Source organism: Pleurodeles waltl, chromosome 6 (assembly GCF_031143425.1).
Source record: "Pleurodeles waltl isolate 20211129_DDA chromosome 6, aPleWal1.hap1.20221129, whole genome shotgun sequence".
Taxonomy (NCBI): Eukaryota; Metazoa; Chordata; class Amphibia; order Caudata; family Salamandridae; genus Pleurodeles; species Pleurodeles waltl.
In genome coordinates this window covers 199685988-199706755 of record NC_090445.1, presented here as the reverse complement: position 1 = coordinate 199706755, position 20768 = coordinate 199685988, and the positions used below count along the sequence as shown (strand labels likewise).

The 20768-nt window shown below is 44.9% G+C and overlaps 1 long non-coding RNA gene across 1 annotated transcript in view; it reads right to left on the bottom strand.

Annotated features, from left to right (window-relative positions):
- Positions 1 to 4484: 4484 nt before the first annotated feature.
- Positions 4485 to 20768, bottom strand: part of LOC138301899 (uncharacterized) — a 155494-nt gene continuing 139210 nt past the window's right edge. The window contains exon 3 of the long non-coding RNA XR_011205147.1: positions 4485 to 4806. This is a non-coding gene — a long non-coding RNA (uncharacterized lncRNA). The remainder of the gene's footprint in view (positions 4807 to 20768) is intronic.

The window sequence follows — 20768 nt, the reverse complement described above, 5'->3', positions numbered from 1 at the left end:
ATCGCGCCGAAGTGTTGCCAATATAGTTACCACGCACATCACTTCCAGTACGGATGCCACCAATGTGAGCCAAACAACGCCACCTACCAGCACTTTTGGGTAGTGCTTGAAAATCTTTCAGATCCAGTCTGACACCTGGGAATATTTCAAATGTGAGGAATCTGCAACTAAAGTGTCTACCAGATAAGGTGTTATAGAAGATAAGTATCTTGTTCTTCATGCGTCACAGAACAGTGTGTAGAACGGTGTGCCCAAATCATGGTCTGTAAAGCATCATAAATGTACATATCACTCTCGGTTGCCCACTGCAAATAATCCTTCAGGACACAGTTGATCCTTTCTGTCTGAACAATAGTCTAAGGATGATAGACGTTTTCTGATGTTGGACACCAGTAACTCTAAGAAAAGATGTAATGCTGCAAGAGGTAAATTGTACTAAGTGTCTGTTATCAAGATAGCCACAAGAACTCTCTCTTGTAAACACATCTTTTAAAAATACCCTTACCTAGCCTGTGCTGGCTCGTCCATTAAAACATCTTTTCAAACCACAAAAAAAAAATAGCCTGTATCAGACATTAAGTAATCAAATTCTTTGGCTTGCTTGGTGAACGGGCCAATAAATTCTAAACCCAATGTACGCCATGCCATACCAGGGTTCTGCACTAGCTCCCATGGGTGCACAGCGATTGAGCAAGGGTGACCAGTCCTTGCTTTAACGTCATAGGGGGAATAAGCTTGAAATCCCTGTATAATAGCACATCCTCCAAAGATATTAATTTCTGATTGTCCAATAGGACTGTAAAGTAAGACTCCATCCATTTTCCTTGGGACGCCTGTGTCATATATCCTACTAACACTGTCATTGGCAAGGTTCCTTAGTTCACTTAGTCTCATTATTAACACAATTAGTACTCTCATTAACATCACCATCACTCACCTTACAGTAATGCCAATCATCTTCCTTGACTGCTTCCTCTTCCTGCCCAGGTAGTGTCGAATGGCAACCAGCAAACACATTGTTTTTATTTCTTGTATGTAGTGCCTAAAATTGGATTTCATTTATGCAAGAAGCTAAACTGGTCAGTCTCGCAGAGCAGTTAATTTACTCTTGTCGCCTAGGCAAAATGCAAGCAAATTAATTATGGTCAGATAGTAGTATAAAGCAGCTATCCCAAATAAACTGCCGGAATTTTTCAGTCGACCATGAGCATGCTACTCTTTTCTTCTCTATTATAGAATAGCTGTGCTCTATGGCTTCAGGGGTCCTTGACGCAAAAGTTTTATTTTTCCTAACTCAATCAGTGTTAAAATAGCACTTCCTCCATTTTGGTTTCCTTTCACTGTTAGGACACCTTTCAACACCGTATTGAAACATTGCAGCCCCTGGCAGTGGCTATGTTATGTTTTATTTCTTCAAAACACCTCTGTTTTAGAAAAGCAGTTTTTTCTGCAAAAATACAAATAACAGTTGTGAAATATTTGCATAACCCAAGGTAGAACGCAAGTTGTTCATTACTGTTGGGCACCAGCATCTGTTGAATTTAAGACTAGCTGGATAAATGCTATCAGAAATCACGTCTCAGAAACGCTACTTGTTTTTGCTTGAACACACATTTACTCCTACGTAACGTTAACCATCTCCTCTTCAAAATAGCTAACATTCTTGGTAAAACCCAGCCTTGTTCAGTGTCATTGGCCCAAACATCAGCCTTTCACCTCAGATGGCCGTAATAGCAGACTCGCAGCCAAATAAATTGTGTGTGAGACTCTGGAAGATGAATGCTGCTAAGGCCATCCCAGATAGCATCCTTCTGACGTGTTAAGCCCCTTCCGGTTTATAAAAGGCATTGAGGTCTGCACCTGCCCTATTTGATGGTGTTCACTCTTTAAGTCCATCGCGCTAAACACTCCCACACCACGCAGCTTGAAGACTAGTTAATTGATTTTGGGCACAGGATGTCAGTTACCCAAATATTCCTGTTGTGTTTTTGTTGGGCTTCAATATAGGGAAAAGCCGTAGGGAGGATTCTGTTGGTTCAATCAACCCTTCCACATACATTGTCTTCAAAATATCACCCACCTCCTATTTTGCTGACAGTGGCACGTCCAATACTTTGTGCACGGTATCAGGTTTTAATTTTGTAACACGATGGCAACCCTTCAGCTTGCCCTTAGCGCTGCTAACCATTTTGTCATACTTGCCATACTTTCCCTAGTTTGCCACTTGTGGCCTCCTCCACTTCAACAAATGAGACCTGCGTTTCAGAACACAGGTCAAATCTAATGCGCAAGGACTCTAAATGGTGTGTGTGAATGACGTTTTCCCCATCTTCTGCTATGTAGACCTTCTAATAGGTGCTCCTACCCTCAAAAGTCATTTTCGCCCAAAAATACCAATCAAAGATGATGCTTTTTTTTTATAAGCCCTTGGCTTTATATCTCTATCTTTAAGTTAGACCATTTTTTCAGAAATACTGCCCTATGGATGAGTGTGATGGGTGACTGAATCTAACATACACTCCACACTTCTTTTCAATATCAACATGCACAGAACTTTGTCATTGCCCTCGACATTCACCATTAGTACCAAAATGTCATATGGTCTTCCACTTTCTCTACATCATCACCTGGGCACACTCTAGGAATGCACTTCTTCCTACGCTTTCTTGCAAAATGTCCTTTGCAAGTTTTGCCCAAATCTGGAAAAGTCCTTATTAGCAACTCCTGTTGGCTGTAAGCACAATTTGTGCACACATCTCTGGCTTAATAAGCACTAGTACTTTGTCTCAGTCTGTCCACATTCCTGCTGTCCAGATTGATCCTCTTATTTGAGACATCAAGTTTATGGTTACCAAGGATTGCGCTCCTTCCTGCTCATGCTGGTTCAAAACCTTAGATTAATGCATAGACTGCTCAAATAGCAATGGTTTTCTGAAATGGGGAATTTGTGCAGCCCAAGAGCTGTTCTTGTACTCCTTTACTGCAACAGTGCCAAATATATGCAATGCTGCCACATATTGCTTAAATGACTTGTGTGCCTGTTGATATCGCATAAGGAATGTTATTCTGTCCACAGCAGTGCTATGCAGATCGACACAGTGGTCCTCCAAATTACCTCCTCGTAGTTGATGACTGACACAATAGTGAAAACTCTGTGGCATACTTGGATAAGTGTTCCAAATGGGGTTTGTCTTCCGCTGCCTAAACATTGGGAAAGAATAGCAAACTTGCGTCCAGCAATGTATATCTCTCCTTCTACTGCTGTTAGATAATTACTGAAAGCCCTAAACCAACTCATTCACTTTTTCGTTGGCTCTCCAGGAAAAATGGTGGTGTTGAGATTGTTCGATCCTCCTCCATGTTTGACCACCTTAGTCATTGTTGCAATGTCACCAAAGTACTGGCCAAACACCTGTTTTTAAAAACTTAAAAGTACCAGCTCTTGCATGGCATCTGTTGAAAATATATATTCCCTTCCTTTGTGTTATTAATTAAATATATTTCCATGCCATATCAGGTTTTTATGCATATTGGTCCCCAACAATAATGTGAGATCAGCACTTGCATGAGTTTGTGTGTGTGTGTGTATGTGTGTGCGCGCGCACGTGCCACAGGTGCACATTTGTATACTTTAGTGTGTCTCCCTAAGTGGGACAGGTATGCCCAGACATGGGTTCTGTGCACACTGTCATTGGACCCAAGCTATACCTGGCTGATGAGCCATAACTAGGGCAAAATTGGGCCTTGGTTGCTTGTGTTCCAGGTCAAGGAGGACCTGGCTTGGTTGTTGAGGCTGCAGTGTTCCCATTGGAGCTGGGTCCAAACTGAGGTGGCAAGGTGTGTAAAATAATGATAGACTGGGATGTGCCCCTGAATCATTACCAGTGCTGAGATTAATTCATGCATTCCATTCATCACTTTTTTGTATAGTTCAGAGTTTCATTTCTGAAAAACTACCTAATACAAGCCAGCCCCAGCTTTAAACTGGACCCTCTTGCCAACGGATGTAATATGCATTCTTATCGCAGAGAAAGCACATAAATTGGCCCAGTGTTAGCATGCCTACTACAAGTTAACAGCAAAATAGTACTTGGAAATGTGCATGTGTAAGTCTCTCTTCCGTAACCTGGTCCCTGGAAAGTACTATCTCAAACCTTGCTCAGCATCACAACTCTTGTAAAGTCAAACCTGCACATGAAACTTAACACACAGGCCTCCCACAGTGGAACACATGCTCTGATCCTGAGTGGCCTCTGCATTCCACATTCGTCAGTAGAGAGTGACAGGTGGGTGGTGCTCACTTCATGCTAAGAGGTCTTACTCCTCCCAGCCTGACACTCCACTCACTGTACTGCACACAACTCAAATCCAGCCCTCCGAGCACACATGCACAGAAGAATAGAAAAATGTCTAGCAGTTGTGACAAGAATTTTAGATTCTATTAAGGACACAGAGGCAAGGATTATGCTTCTCAAACTTTACTACTCCAAAATAGCAGCCAATAAAAAAATTAAACACACTATATATTCCATGAGGCTTTGAACCCCACCTCTAATCAACCCACCAATAGACAGTATATCATACAAAATAGAGGCAACATTTTGACTGCCTATTTCTTTGCCAAAAACGCAATCCAAACATAAGAACCATGTCCATGAAAATATGAACAGATCAACAACTGTCAATGCAGAGTAACCAATTTCAGAACTTCTCATCTCCCAAGGAAGGAACCTCAACACTGTGTCCAGAACGCAATCCACAGAAAATGTCCTCCACAAGCCCATCAGCTTTGTTTTTACTCTGAACCTGAAAAGAAAGCGTAAATTAGATCCCATTTCAAATAAAAACATAATCATAAAGGTGGGTGAATAAAACTGAGTGTGCATAACAGTTATTCTTACATCCAAGATATCATACATCTTAGCTGTCTCATCTGGTGGGATAATCCTCACCTCCATGTCCTTAATAGAATCTAAAATTCTTGTTGCAACTGCTAGAAATGTTTCTATTCTATATCAGGACCGGAGGGTGTGATTATGCGGGTTCAAAGCTGACCAACAACCACAGAAGAAATGTACAATAGGATTATAATAAAAACATTTTAAACACCAAGTCAGATGACCAATCAGCAGCACAAAGAATAGCTTCTAGTCTTGAACCCAAAGCAAATGCTTTTGATGCCATAGCTACTATAATTGAATGAGCGCCATACTGAGAAACATCAATGCCCACTTCGGCCATGACCCAACGAACCTACCGGGCCAGAGTTGCTGCAGAGACCGGCTGGAAAGACTTCTGAATAGCCAACAATGGACCCAGAGGATCAGCCCTGTGTGCCAAAGTGTGTTCTTCATAAACCTCAAGACATTGAACTACACACAACTTTTTATTGTGAGGAAGAGCAGGATAATCAATCGACCTAGACATAGTTTTAGTACATTTTGAAATGAGAAATGAAACGCCTTCTGGAGAAAACAACCTACCTCCAAGAACCAAAGCTCATATAGCCAACACTCATCAGCATAAGATCAAGCAGAAAAACATAGTCAGTTTTGCAGAAAGTTGTTTCAAGGATAAATCAGCATTGACAGGCCATGCCTCCAGTAGTGATAAAACTCGATTCACATCCCACAACTGTGAATTCCTAGGTTTAGGGAGTTGAGCCACCTTAAAACTTTTTAACATTTTTCAAACCATAGGATGGTACCTACCAGTTTATCATCGATTAAATCATGACACGCAGATAAAGCAGGCCTGAAATTATTTACTGACCTGTAACAAAGTCCAGATTCAGCACATTTTGAGACGAAGTTTAGGATATCTTTCATTCAGATCCCACTTCCCGTTGAAGCCATCTCTTCCATGCAGAAGAGTAATGGCTGTGGGTGGAAGGAGCCCAAGCTTCGTGCATAACTGGCTGCCGATGAAAGACCTGCAATCTGGCCTTGTCGCCCAAAATCTTCCAAGCCATGAGAGCCAGTTGGTTCTGAAGACCCATAGGGGGGCGTCGATCCCACTGGATCCAAGAGAAGTTGAGGGAATACAGGAAGAAGAATGGGGAGAGCTATTGACATTTGCCGAAGAGACGGAAAGCAAGATTGAGTTTTCCATACTGGTGTGATGAGAACCAGAGTTGCCGACTGCCGTCTGACCTGGGCTGTCGCTCACTGAATCATCGCAAACAGAGGGAAGGCATAGTTCTCTGGCCCTTTTCACATCTGCAGAAAAGCATAGGTTGCAATTGCCATCTGATCCAGTCTCCAGCTGTAAAACTCCTTCACTTGAGCATTCAAGTGTGATGCAGAAAGATTCACCTGACACGGTCCAAAGGACAGAACAATCTTCTGAAAGACATCTGGATGGAGCTTCCAGTCACTGTAATCCACCAGGGATCTAGAGTTCCAATCCGCCTTTATATTGCCTTTGCCTGGGACAAACTCCGCCAGCACTGTTATCTTTTGAGCAAAGCAAAAGTGCCAAAATTTCTGTGCAATGTTCACTAGAAGACGTGATCTGGTCCCCACTACCCCCAAGCGGTTGATATAGCGAACCGCTGAAACGTTGTCCATGCGCAACAGGATGCAACAATTACTCTTGACTGGTGAAAGGGACTTTGATGGTGAAGGCGCCTGCCAGACGTTTTAACTATTTGGTGTGAAGAGTTGGTTCCTCAGACGACCATCGTCGCTGATAGAAAAATCCCTGCATCTTGCCCCGCAGCCCCACCGACTGGTGTCTGACCACGTCGGGGGAGGCTCCAAAAATGGCTTTTCCATTCCACGCTTCCATGTGAAGAAGCCACCATTAAAGCTCCTCTAGAGCGTTAAGCGACTACGGAACAAGATGACCGTAATTGAAACCTTGTTGCAGATAATTAATTTTCAAGAGTTGGAGGGCCTGTAATGCAACAGGCCCAGGATTACCGCTTGGATTGAGGACGCCAGCAATCCCACAATCCGAGATAGCGACCTCAATGATACCATCTGTTTGGACAGAGTAGACTTCAACTCCATTTGATTGATTTCACCTTCAGGGGAAGAAGGAATAATTGGGCTGTCACAGAGTCCACCTGAAATCCAAAGAATTCTACCTGTTGAGAGGGAACCATCATGGACTTCTTGGCGCTTATCACAAACCCCACATCCTGTAAAAGGGATGTCGTCCAGGACAGGTATGTCAAAAGTTGACTCTTCTCCTGAGCATGTCGTCTAGATATATGCTCATGCCAACTCCCATCTCTTGTAAACGGACAACCACTGGTTTCAAGAGTTTGGTGAACACCCATGGGGCTGATGATAGACCAAAAGGAACAGACTGATACTCATATCATTGACTCTTCCATCGGAATTGGAGATACCGCCTGTGGGGAAGGCAAATGGAAACTGATAGGCATCTTTGAGATCTATGCGAACCATCCAATCTTGGTCTTGAAGCAAGTCTCTCTCCAGATACCCTCCATCTTTAAATGACGGTAAATCACAAACAGGTTGAAATGCCGTAGGTTAAGGACCAGCCGCTGACCTTCACCCTTCATCTGAACCAAAAAGACATTGCTGCAGAAGCCCCAAGGATAACAGGATGTTGGGGGGTGGTCTGTTTTGCCAAAAGTTCTAGAATTTTGGAGTCTATAGAAGACTTATCTTGTTGGGAAAGAGTGAGAGGAGGGGGAAGCGAGGGCTGGACCGGGGGAATGGACATTTCTATATGATAACCTTGAACTGTATGGAGCGCCCAACTATCTGAAGCGACTTTAGCCCAGTTGTGTGAAAAATGTTTGAATCTGCCCTTCAGAGGAAGAGATGAAGGAGAAAAGGGGGTCCTTGCCTGTAGCCTGGTTATCGGGTGGGCGGAAGGCTCTGTTGACCCCTTGGTTAAAACAGCCTCTGTATCCCCTGGATCTGGTAGAGTAAAAGCCTGCCTGGGCTGGATCTTGACCGCACCCCCTTCGTCTGGGATTGAAACCTTTTGGAGAACCTTGTTGACTGAAGCAGCCAGTCGCAGGTCCTCTGCGGCAGCTGGCCCAGCCAAAAAGGGGTTGAACATACATTTCAAGGAGGTCTGAGATTTGTCAAGAGATGTAAATGTGCTGACAAATTTGGTGATATCCTTCACAAACCAGTCACCAAATAACTGACCCTCAACAAAAGGCCCTGCTTCCATTGTTGCCAATTCTACCAATTCTGGGTCAATGCGCAACAACACTGATTTGCTGCGTTTGGAGGCTAGAGGGCAGTTGGCATTGCCCAAAAGGCATATCACCCTTTGGGTCCAACCATTGAGTACTTCCGGATGAATAGGTGCACCAGTTTCTTGATCCTGAAGAGCCAGTTCCAGAATCTTGGCCAATAGACCAGATACATCAAGAGGTTTGTCCTGACAAACCCGATGGACTCTATTGATGCCTTTCTTGGGGTCTTTATCAATTGTCTTTAGAAGAGTCAGCATAGAGGTATCAATATCAGGGGTAAGTGCAGTTTAATTAGGTAAATCTGACCTGCGGCATTCTGATTTAAGTTGGGATCTGACTTCTTTGTCAAAACTTTTGCGAAGATTGAGGTGCATATAATCAGCTATGGCAGAAGCAGGTGACCAATCGGAGAATCTAGGATGAACAATTTCTGAGGGGTCAAAAGTGAAGGGAGGGAGAGAAACAGGAAAGCTTACGTTTTTGGGGGCGTTTGCGACCCTGAGACTCCTGGGAAGATGAGGAATCAGTATCTGAATCTGTAGCCTGAGAGGGAACTGAAGGGGGAGGAGGAATTACAGAAGTGTCTGAACTGTAAGCATAGTCAGTCAAAGCTCCTCCAGCCACTTTAATAATGACCACAGAGTGTGGCCAAGCAGTTGTAATGGATGAAGAGGGGTGGGGGGCAGTTCTAGAGAGAGCAGGGTCTGGGACTCAACCAGCTAACTCCTCCAGGCATTGAGAATTGGGCTGAAGGGTCCAGCTGAGGGCTTTATCAAGGGATTTCGGGACAGATTTTTCGATAACCTCTTCCATGCTTTCATCATAATAATAATCCTCATCTTCTTGAGCGCCATAAACCTCTGGTCCCTGATCAAATGTCTCATAATCAGACATGCTCAAAGAGAGAAAAAAAATCTCACACTCAGTGTCCCCAGAGGGAAGCAAGGGTCTCCAAACAGCACAAAAAAGGGGGGGGGGGGAGCGAGACCCTGTAAATCCAAATTATTACAGCCCTGCCCAGTTTAGGAACAGGATGTCCGTGGGAGCATAAAGCTGGCAGCAGGAAAAAAAAGACAGTCCCTAAGGGCCAGATGTAGCAAAGGGTTTTTCCCATTCTATGTCAATGGGAAAATGTGTTCGTACATATGGCCCTAAATTATTTAAAGGACTTAATTCAATGAAGGTCCTTACTGACAGCCTTTTTTAAAATGTTTTTAAGTCCCAGGTGAGGTGATCCTGCAGAGGCCCCAATTCTTGCAGCCCACGGAGAGGCAGCGCCAGCAAGCTGAAGGGATGCAGTCGAGTGAGAGAAGAAATACGGCTGCACTTCCCGAGTTAGGCGCTTGTAGCCTGAATGAGTTACCACGTGACCTCACCCCCAGGAGGGACACTCCCAGTACGGCTACGTGAAACGTGTGTGCAGTTTAAAAAGGGGGGAAATGAACATGAACAAAAATGGTACAAGACGCACCATAAAAAGTAAAGAGCGCGCGGACCGTGAAGCATCTGTGCGAGCTCATCAGCGCGTGTACAAATCAATCAACCAGTAATTTCAAACGTGTGCACAGCGCAAGCTGACTCAAAAGCGATCGGAGCTTAACAGTGCAAAAAATTACAACATGGCAATAAGCATATAAAAAGAGAGTGGCATTTATCTTGACTACAGAGCAAAAAAGAAAGAGGCAGTCAAGATGGTGCCTCTATCTTGTATGATATACTGTCTATTGGTGGGTTGATTTTAGGCAAGGTTCAAAGACTCATGGGACATGTAGTGTGTGTACTGTTTTTAGGGTCGAGCCTGAGAGTGCATGCAAGACACTGTTGTATTCAGTAAAGGGCTTGGAGCCCACCTGTCGCTCACCATTTGTTGGTTTGCATGGCACTCCTCCTAACAGCCTTGTAATTTGTCAAGGCATTTCTGGCATCATTTCCCTTTCTCTATGTGGAGCAGGGATCAAGCACTAATTGATTTCAACATAATTAGTACCCGTCCGCTGCTGCTGATGTGATCGAGGCACTATTTCTTTTTAACTTCCAGTGCCTCGCAAACAGAAGGCTTGTGACTAGCAAAAACACGTCCAGCAGCAAACAAAATTGCAACGTTTTATTTTTTAAAGCTAACTTTCTTTTATTTTGTCAAGTCATGTTTTATCAGTTTCCACTCATGTTTTCGCTCGTGGGCACTGTTGTCAAAAGATGACAATTAACTTGTTTGAAATATGCAAGACCTCTTGTATTGCAAATGCTTGTTTTATTGGCTGCTATTTTGGAGTAGTAAAGTTTGAGAAGCATAATGTGAGCCTCCAGTCCTGATATAGAATCAGCTGCTCTGGTTGTCGGGCGCTATATCACTATGCAGTGCTTAATTTGTAAATAAAAACGTGCTGGTACCCAAAGCTCTCCTCTTAAACCCGCTGCTGCAATTAAATGTGCGAGCACGAAATACTGAGGCAGGGTAATCCTGAAGGCATCTCGAGCCTCTTTAATCCATTTACAGCCACTCCTAGCTCCTTCATCTCACTCTTGCAGCTTTCTCCTTTCTACCTTTGTGACGCTTTTTCATTTTTTCTCTTCCTCTGTCTTTCCCATATGCGCTTTTGCTCGCAGCAAATGCTTGATGCAGGAGAATAAGCGCCGGCCCTAAAAAATAAGTGCCAGTGTTCAGCACCGGAAACAATAAGCACAAATTAAGCACTGGCACTATGCGTGTCCTTGTTCTCCTTGACTTCCCAGCAGACCGGGCACAGCACACTAGGTGAGCCGGTTCTAATCATCATTTCTTCCACTTGCACACTGTCAGACACCAAGGCAATCACACCCCAGCGATTGTCACCAGTGAAAATATGGCAGGAGACCAAAGTGAAAGTAAGTAGTGTATTCGCTGTGACAGTGTGCAGGCTGTCCTCACCTCCAACTGTCTCAAACCCCCAACAATCATCTATTTATTTTACATGACATGCACTACTGCCACGCACGCACAGCGTGTAAATACTTTGTGACATTACTACACTGGCATTGACAGCCATAGTGATAGGGCACAAATATGGTGGGGGCAGAAAAATACAGCTCTGGCATGGACCCCACAATAGGTGACATCACTGTCAGTTAAACACAATACTGGCAGGAATGAACCCATCAAAATATGCTGGTCCAAAACTCCTGTAGTAAGGTGCAGTGAACTCACCCTCCACAGAAAGGCATTGTCAAAATCCAGGCGAAGGTAATGTATTAAATGGGCAGGTTCTATCAGGTACTCAGTACTTGTACTTCCGCAATTAGGAAGGGATAGTACTCGCACTTCCTAGCACTGCTGCAGTGCTTGTAATGGGAGAGTACCAGCCCTCCTCTGCAGCTAGAGTTACTCTAGACAAGGAGTACCTGCACTTCTATATTTCCATTTCAAGCACTGGGCCAAAGAGAGTGAGAATGTCTGAAAACATGAGAGTCTGAGTTCTTCAGTTGTTAGAAACATGGTTGGCAATCCCTGGAAGTGTTGGGTTTATATCTTTGAAACACCATGAACCCCCACGTGACAGCCCAACCCAACTACTGCATAGTCTGAAAACTAAACTTTTTAAGAAAGCCTAAGACTGGCCGACGTGCTGTGATTAAAGAATGAGAGAAGTTGAGAAGCATTCGATCCAGTTAAATTAGAACACCATTATTATTAATATTATCAGCCTTGTTACAGTGTAGATGATGTTTCTACCTCATTTCCTGTATTTGCTTGTGATCTGAAGCTTCTGTAGGATGAAATTCGGTGAATAAAAAAATAAAGATTTAAGAAAAGCCGCTTGCAGTTATTCGTAAGCCGTTATTTTGCTTGTTGTTCCATAGCAGACTGTCTAAAAGTATCCCAAGCTTCTTCACCATGGCGGCCTGTGCCCCAACACGCCCAACACGAAGATCTCTGAGAGGCTGGAACGATAGCTGCGGTCAGGCTCACTGATTCTTGGATTCCCACAGGCTCCAGCGCCCACCACAGCTAACACAATAGTTCCTTTAACGCACTTAATCCACACACATTCTACAGACGCTCTTTCTCATAGTCAGAGACACACATAAGAACAACATCACTTTGCCTAATTCAGGTGCAAAGCGAGTGATTCCAAAATAGCTCAAATGAAAGGAGAGTGTGGAGTGAGCTCCACAGGTTGCATGAGTAAAAGTGGGGTTAGAGTAAACAGAGCCTTTCTTTGTCACGGTGGAACAAATGTAACAGTGATTTGGGGCAACAGTGCCTCCTTCCCTTTGTCTATCAGAAAGGTCAGTGCAGGTGTAGAAGGGTGTTGTGGGGTAACAGGATATTCCCTTTGTTTACTAGGAGGGTGGGGGGCAGATCAAAAAGAAGGTCAATGTTTTTTTTAAATGTTCCTTTGTCTACCATGGATTGAGGGTGGATCTAGAAGCAGGTAGAGACAAACGGGGCGTTTCCTCTCGCCGCATAATTTTGTAGGCATGCGCCCCGCACTGGCATGTGTCTTCAGAATTAACAAGTGTGTTTTTTTATTTACAAAAGCATTTTTTTTTGTCCTAAAGCATAGGCGGGGGCAGCAAGACGGAGGAGACGGGCATGTGAAAGAGTCACAGTGGATGCGGATGGGGTAAGCATCACAAAAGATGCAGATGGGAGGAAGAATCACAAAGAACGTGGTTGAGGGCAGCATTAGAAAGTCCGCAGGTGGATGGAAACAATATGGAGGGGGGGCGTGGAGTAACACGGACGGCAGAGCCTGGGGTGCAATGAGAAAAAGAGCAAAACGGGACAAGGGGGAGAAATACACAAGTACAGGAGGATGAGTGTAACATGGGGAGGGGGTGGGGAAGCACACAGGCAACAGGGAGCAACACACAGGGCCGGATTTATACTATTTTAGCGCTGCATTTGCGTAATTTTTTAACACAAAGCTGCGCAAACTTACAAAATTCAATTATATTTTGTAAGTTTGCGCCGCTTTTGCGTAAAAAAATGATGCACATGCGGCGCTTAAAAAGTATGAATCAGGCCCATAGTGTGGCCTGGAAAGAGAAGTACATAAGGGAGACAGCTGGAAAACACATATAGTCACGGAGTGCTTAACCCAAAAAAACAGAAACAGTGCTTGAAAAGTGGAAGGACACAAGTAATGAATCTATGCTACAGGTGATGAACAAACACAAGAAGAGAAAGTAAAGCCCGCACGAACAATGAATGAAAAGAAGGGAAAAGAGAATGACAGTAAAGCCAAGCTGTGGTAAGCAATGGGCGGGCTCTTTGCCCACTGTAAGCTGACAGTAGGTCTTTTCTCCAACATACAGTTTGCACTGTGTGGTAGGCAGGGTTGGTGGCAAAGTAGCTAAGATGCACCAGCAGTAGATTGAGCTTGTCACAGCGCTTCCTTTCATTCAGGATCAACAGGGCTGAGACTCCTGTTGTGAAATAGCTATTATTCCTCGTGGAGGGTTCTGTTTCGTAGTGCAGTACCAGGGAAAGAGTTTTGTGTATAACTTTTGTTCTCAGCTATCTGGAGGACTAGCTGAGGGGACCTTGGGAATGGCAGGGATGTCGGTGACTCCCATGTTCTGACCCAGCCAGTGTTTATTTAAGGGCAGGCAGGGGCCTGCAATTTGTGGGGACTGAAGCTGCTTTTAGGGGGATTGAAGTAAAAACACAAACTGGGGAGGTCCCACCGCGACAGCGTCTGTCACCAGCGCCACAACCTATCAATGGGAGGTCTTCCTATTGGGAAGAAACATATTACACAGTTTTAAAATTTGCAGACGTTGAAAGTATATTCTTTACGGAGAGGGACGGCTTGATTGAGGATAGGGTTATGAGGGTGCCCTGTTATCAGATTCCTTTAACCCGGCCTCTTGAGATAAACATTCCACAAACCACAAAAATAACCTTCACATCTGCTTTACAGTCAGCTTCTTGTCCTATCCTTTCTGTGCACTGCCAGGCATAATCAAGGGATGAACTTACTTTTTCATATCAAGCTCTGTAGACTAGATTGTCTCTTCATTCCTGAGCTAAGACTACTAGATTGGAGGGCTGTTTGCCCTCTAGGACCCCTGGCACTGCCCTTCCTGACCTGGCTTCAGTGATAATGAAGGCACTGGCAATGGCAGAAAAAAAAGGAAAGCTCTGTTCACTTTCTGTAGTTTGCATAACTTTTTGTTTCCAAAGCCACCTAGCAGCGAATAGAAGGCAACTGAGTTTGAAAGGGCTTTGGAAGAGGCAAGTGCTCAACGCTGTGATGTCATCCGTGGTCCAAGATTGCAGGATGATATGTACATTACCGTTGCCAGTTTAGTGAAACAACATCCATGCATCTTGGAGGCATGGTCCCTGTTTAGAATTTTGTTTGGTGGTGGGATATGGGTTCCACAGTGTATTCTGCTGTTATAGGGTAGCTTGGATCAGCTTGGATTGCGTTCCGTGAGAAAAATCTTATGTGATAGTCACATTGGTGAGCCAATGTAATTTCCTTAAGTAGCTGTGTTATTTTATGTTATATACTTCTTAGTTTTTAGTGTTTTTTTTAAACTTTAATTTTTTCAGAAAAACATAACCCAACCGGCACAAAGAAATCCTACATATCACTTCTTCATTACTGAAATCTTACAGTTACAAATTCAAGCAAATTGAAATACAGCAGACATGATTGCAATCACTGACCATCTCTTAACTCTTTACTTGCTGAAGTTTTCCCCCAACCCCAGTTCTGAACCTTATTTGATGCATGGAGGACTTCACACTTTAGCTTCCATAACTCTTTTCCACAAAAGACATCTAGGCCAAATGTGCGTGCTTTTTTCCTACATGTTGACAATTCTAAAGGTGTCCGTGGTTCCTGTATTTCCCTTAGAGGAACCACGAAAATAGCCAAAATATGGCAACATTTTGCTTCCTTGCTTCTTCTTCTTCTTTTTTTAATAGGAAAACATGCTACACAAGAAAGTGTATTATTATTTTCTAAAAATTGCATCAAAAAAGGTTTTCTGTGCTAAGATCACTGTATTCCCAGCTTTCATAAACAAGCAGTTTCAAAAAGTAAATTTTTGTACTTGCAGTTTGTGGTGGAAACAGTGTGAAAAGCATAGTTGAGCCTGTAAATCGATACATTTCTGAAAAGGAAAAAACATTCCACCAGGATTCATTTATGCAGGTCGCTCATGGTTTTCCTAAAGAACTAAGAGCCGATTTTGATCCTGATGGATGGCCCGTCCTCTGCCGGAGCGACGGAGTAAATTACTTCATCGCCCAGATGAAGGTGCCTGCTAAATTTGTAAATGTCTTGTGACCCAGCAGACATTACAAGCACTGACAGGAACCTCCATCAACTCAGGTCCTGCCAATGCACTGTAACGCTGCCGGATGGCATAGTTACAATTCCTTTTATTTTCAAAAAGAAAATTCAAAATTGGGATTTTATTTTTGAAAATAAAACAGTGCTTCCTTGCCATGGGAGTTTTCTCAACATGAGAGTTTCCTCCCATGGCAGAGGTGGCATTGACCACTTAGCAGTGCCCATACTGCCAAGTTTTTCCTGGCAGTGATAGGCATTGAAAAATGGCTATATGTCTGCCCATCTAACTTAGGTGGGAGGAAATATAGGCCCTGCCAAGGTTGTACCGCCAGGCGGCTGCCAATGTAGCCGCGCTCCCGCGGGGTCTATTATGAGATCCCCGCTGGCCCAGCGGGGATCTCGGCCGCAACACGGGAGCCGGCTCCAAATGAAGCCGGAGGTGTTGCGGCTGTGCGACGGGGGCAGTTGCACCCGTCGCGCTTTTCACTGTCTGCATAGCAGACAGTGAAAAGCTCCATGGGGCCGTGGCAGGGGGCCCCTGCACTGTCCATGCCAGTGGCATGAGCAGTGCAGGGGCCCCACGACTACCCTTTCCGCCAGCCTTTTCATGGCGGTTCTTACCGCCATGAAAAGGCTGGCGGGAAGGAGACTCGTAATCCCCTGGGCAGCGCTGCCCTGGGGGATTTAAACCGCCGGGACCAATGTGGCGGGAAACCGCTGGTCCCGGCGGTGCGACCGCAGCGGAATGCCCCTGGAAGCACCGCCAGCCTGTTGGAGGTGCGTCCTCCAAAACAGCCCTTGCGGTCGAAGACCGCCAGGGTTGTAATGACCCCCAAAGTCAATTCTCTGGTGGCCCGTACTTCATTTGATGTCAAAGAAGTTTTACCGCAGAGAAGACCGAGCAGTCTCCATCGTTGTCAAACTTTGGTCCACCCGAATCAAAATAAAAGTGGGATTTTATTTTTGAAACTAAAACAGTGCTTCCTTGCTATGGGAGTTTCTTCCCATGGCAGAGGGGGCATTAAGCACTTTGCAGTGCCCCTTACCACCAGATTTTTCCTGGTGGTGATAAGCATTGAAAGATGGCTATATATCTGCCCTTCTACATTAGGTGGTTGGACATATAGACAATTCTCTGATGGCCCGTACTCCATCAGACATCGAAGAAGTTTGACCACAGAGGAGGCAGAGTAGTCAAACTATGGTCCACCCAAATCAAAATTGGGCAGGTAGACCATAATGTTGATGGGGAGGAAACTCCATCACTATTGCGACGGAGTTCCATCTTCACCAACATTTAAATATGGCCCTAATTATTTTAAATAATAAAAATAACAATGATAAATAGGATAAAATAGCAATAGTTTGCAAGGTTTTCATCTGAACGTTTTTGTCCCGAAAAGTAATAGCAACACCACAAAATAAAATGATGATGGAGTGTTGAAACATTTCAAACATTCACCCCCAAGTCACAGATCTGGGTTTAATCCATTGTTATTTTTCTAACCACGTCACCCCAGTTTGGATCCAGCCATATGCAGATCAGTCTTGATCGTGCTCCCCATGGAAACACCCCCCCACCCCCAGGGATAGCTGTTGACAGGCAACATTGAGAAAGCAGACTGCTTCCATGCCTTCTGCACTCAACTCTAGAGGAAAAAGCAGACAAACCCGCAAGAGTGCTCCCGATATATATCTAACGTGCAATTGCCACCCTAAGTCAGATGGATTGTGAGATGCTTAACAGGCCTTTAGGGAAGGACAAACAGCTTATGGCTTTATCCAATCTTCATCCCTCCGCCGGGACCTGATAGGTTTACAGTAGGCTTTAATTAATGTTTCAGTCTCACTCTACTACCATTACTCTTTAAGGTGTATCAGGGTTGATCGAGGGAGTTAGAGTGAACCTCACTGTGTGTTAGCCTACAGTTTCCTTGATACTCAAGCCTGGTAAGAACCTGACTGACAGTAGCTCCTATCGCCCCTTCTCCCTTCTAAATATTGAAGCCAAAATTCTTACCAATATAGAAACCCTCTGACTTCAACCCTTGATGGGAGACCTGATATATCCCGACCAAACAGGCTTCACCCAAGAAATGTAAGCAGGGGACTACAAGAAGAAGGCATTCCACCTTCTAGACATTGATTAAATTCGATAGGGTTGACTAGAACTTCATGGCTGGGGACTTCACGTGGTTGGAGTTGGAGACCCCTTTCTAGCTTGCCTCTCGGTGGGCTGTCAGGCCCCATGGCCAAAATCGTAGTTAATGGCCTCTTCTTCTGGTGGGTAAAAATTGGCTAGGGCATACAGCAGGGATGTCACCTTTCTTCCCCTCTTGTTTGCTCTTATGTTAGAACCCCTGGCGCATCATATCCGGACTAACCCCTGAATCAGAGGTATCGGATTTGACAAACAGGGATTGAAGTTTGACACTTTTGCTGACAACTTCCTTCTGTCACTCACGGACCCAACTGCCTCCTTTCTCCGGGTACATGAGGAATTCTATCAAAGGGTCATGGGGTTCAAAATCAATTTTGACTAAATCCAAAATTCTAAACATTTCCGCACCTCGGTCTATGGTCTCGCACATACAAACATTCACAGCTCTACATTGGGCCCCCTCACATATAGACTATTTGGGCCTAGCACTGGTGCCAGCACTAATTAAAACCAGAGACCTCACTCTCCAGTGATTGAAACGTGAGATCCGTACGGAGCTCACCAGTTGGAAGCACAAATCTTTGTCCCTCGTGGGGAGAATCGCGGCCTATAAAATGAATATCTTGCCCATCGTGAATATATTGGTGACCTCCAATCGGGCAAGGCAGAGAGGAGCGGATGAATGCAGGGCATGCTAAACCACGCCTATGAGTACTGAGGATTTTCAACCTTACTCACTACTACGCGGCAGCCCACCTCTGTCTTCTTATCCTCTGGACTCACAGGAAGATAGGGAAGGGATGGTGTATAATAGGCCATGTGATGGCCGCAGGTCCCCTGTGGGAGGTTCCATGGCAGCCCAGAACCACGCGGACGAAGATGCTCTATATTTCCACAACAACAACAGCAACACTGGAGGTCTGGGATGGAATGGGGAATAAATACAGCCTCACTACCTTCCTTTCCCTATTTACACCTCTATGGGGAATCGCAAATCTGCTCCTGACTAGAACCCTATATGCCGAATGAGTGAAAGAAGGCTGCAAAACATTGCAAGATATGTATACACTTGGTTCGGTTAAATCCTTTGAGCAACTGAGAGAGGAGTATTTGCTCCCCGAGATGGAAGATACCATTACTAGCAATTACGCCACTGACTAGAAGATGTGTAAATGAAACAAGGGGCACACAAGCCCTTACACCCTTTGAAAAACACCTCCTGCACTGTACGGATGAGAAACCTGCTACAGCCTTCTTACGCAACATGCTCACTGCCAAACAGAGTACTGCCAAACATACTTATCAGTGAGCCTGTGAGAAAGAATTAGACATTACACTAGAACACAAGCAGTGGGAGGAAGTCCTGATCAATGTCAATACTTTTGAGAGACAAGCAAGGGAGAAGGAGACATAGCTCAAAATTATTTTTCTGTGGCACTATAGCCCAATGCGCTTAGCCAGAATGAAGAAAGGACCCCCTCTGCTGAGGAGATGTATTGAGGAGGGTTTTATGACACACATACCATGGTGGTCATGTTCAAAGATACAAGCATTCTGGTCCTTGGTATTGACTACAATAGAACACATCACCAAGTCTGATCTAGCTCGATGCCCCGAAGTGATACTTCTTGGACAACTGGCACCAGACATTTACCCGCTGTATAGCTCCCGAGGTAAACTGATCTCCCATGTTCTCCTGGCCACCAAACAAACCATCCTGGATCCCCGGAAACATTAGGTACTGTCCTTTGAACATAAATGGGTTGAAGAGCTATAGTGGCTCCTAAGTATGGAGAAGTTGTCCATGCTAGCGCTTGGTAAGGATAAAGCTTTCACCGAACAGTGGGGCTAATTGTTGGATTATTTTGGCAAAGACTTTAAAGAACTGTCTTGTCCATAGAGTCTCCAGCTCCTGAAACTTCTAGACCCCTCAAAGCTTTGGAATGGATCAAATTGATTTGGAATGAGGGCCACCACTGAGTGTCCTTGTCCAACCTTTGACAACCATCGATGTAGAGCGGGCTAGAAGCACCAGATTTTGACCCTACTTTATGGCCTCACAGCTCCAGTGGATCACCCGTTGGTTAGATGGCACCCAGCAGGAGGAGATCCTACCTTACAATGGTGCAGTTGGGGGAGTGGACTGAAGTCAGGCTAGTGACGGATGGGAACTGCTTTCACATGGGGGTCCTGCTACCCTAGGAGGAGATGACAGCACAAAATACCCTACCTCACAGTCAGATCCTGACGTACGAGGCCCTGGTGAGGGCATTCAGGGACCCATGGGGCAGTGACTAAGAGAAACCCCAGATGCATGCGGTGCTTCAGTTGCTGGTGACGATGGGGTTTGCTTGACACTTGGTGATATGGTTTTACAAGGCATTTAACAGGGTGGTTTGGAAACCCCTAGGTGCTCTCAAAGCAAATGAGCCATGGGCTTTCAGATCCGGAAAGGAGTAGAATACTGGTGTATCTACATAAGGTGTCTCAAAATACACGTCTGAAATACATTGTTTAATTACACTCATGACTTACCTAACAGCCCACAGAATAAGGGCCAAATACAGTGGTGAACCCATGGGTGTCCTTGTTGTGCGCATCTTGATCCTGATGTTTGCCACATGGCGTGGGGCTGCCCCCATCTGCAGGCTTATTGGGGCAAAATATGGAACAAACTGAGCAACATGCTCAACCGCACTCTTGCATGCACAGCAAACAAGTGCCTCTTGCTGACATTTCCTAGGCCCAGGTACAGGGTTTTTGGTCCTGGCTCTTGCTCTGGGTAAGATGAGAATAGCAATGGCCTGAAGTCTTGCCTGGGCCCTTGGGTAGGGGTGTGGGTAAAAGATGTGACCACGTTGGCAACAGCAGAAGAGAGAGCGCTATTGAGAGAAGAGGCTCTGGAGATACTCAGGAACCCTATAGAGGCACTGTGGCCAGGGAACACCCCACAGATGAGGAAGAGCCTGGCATTGGAGGGCACAACACTCTGAGTGAGGCAGACCCTGTTGGCAGTTGAGCACTGTGGGACACGGACTGTAGCTACTAGGCAGGGGCAGCTGTGTCTATCCTGATATGTGACCTCCACCCCTTGACGCCTCTGCTCCCTGTGCTAGGACTCTTACCC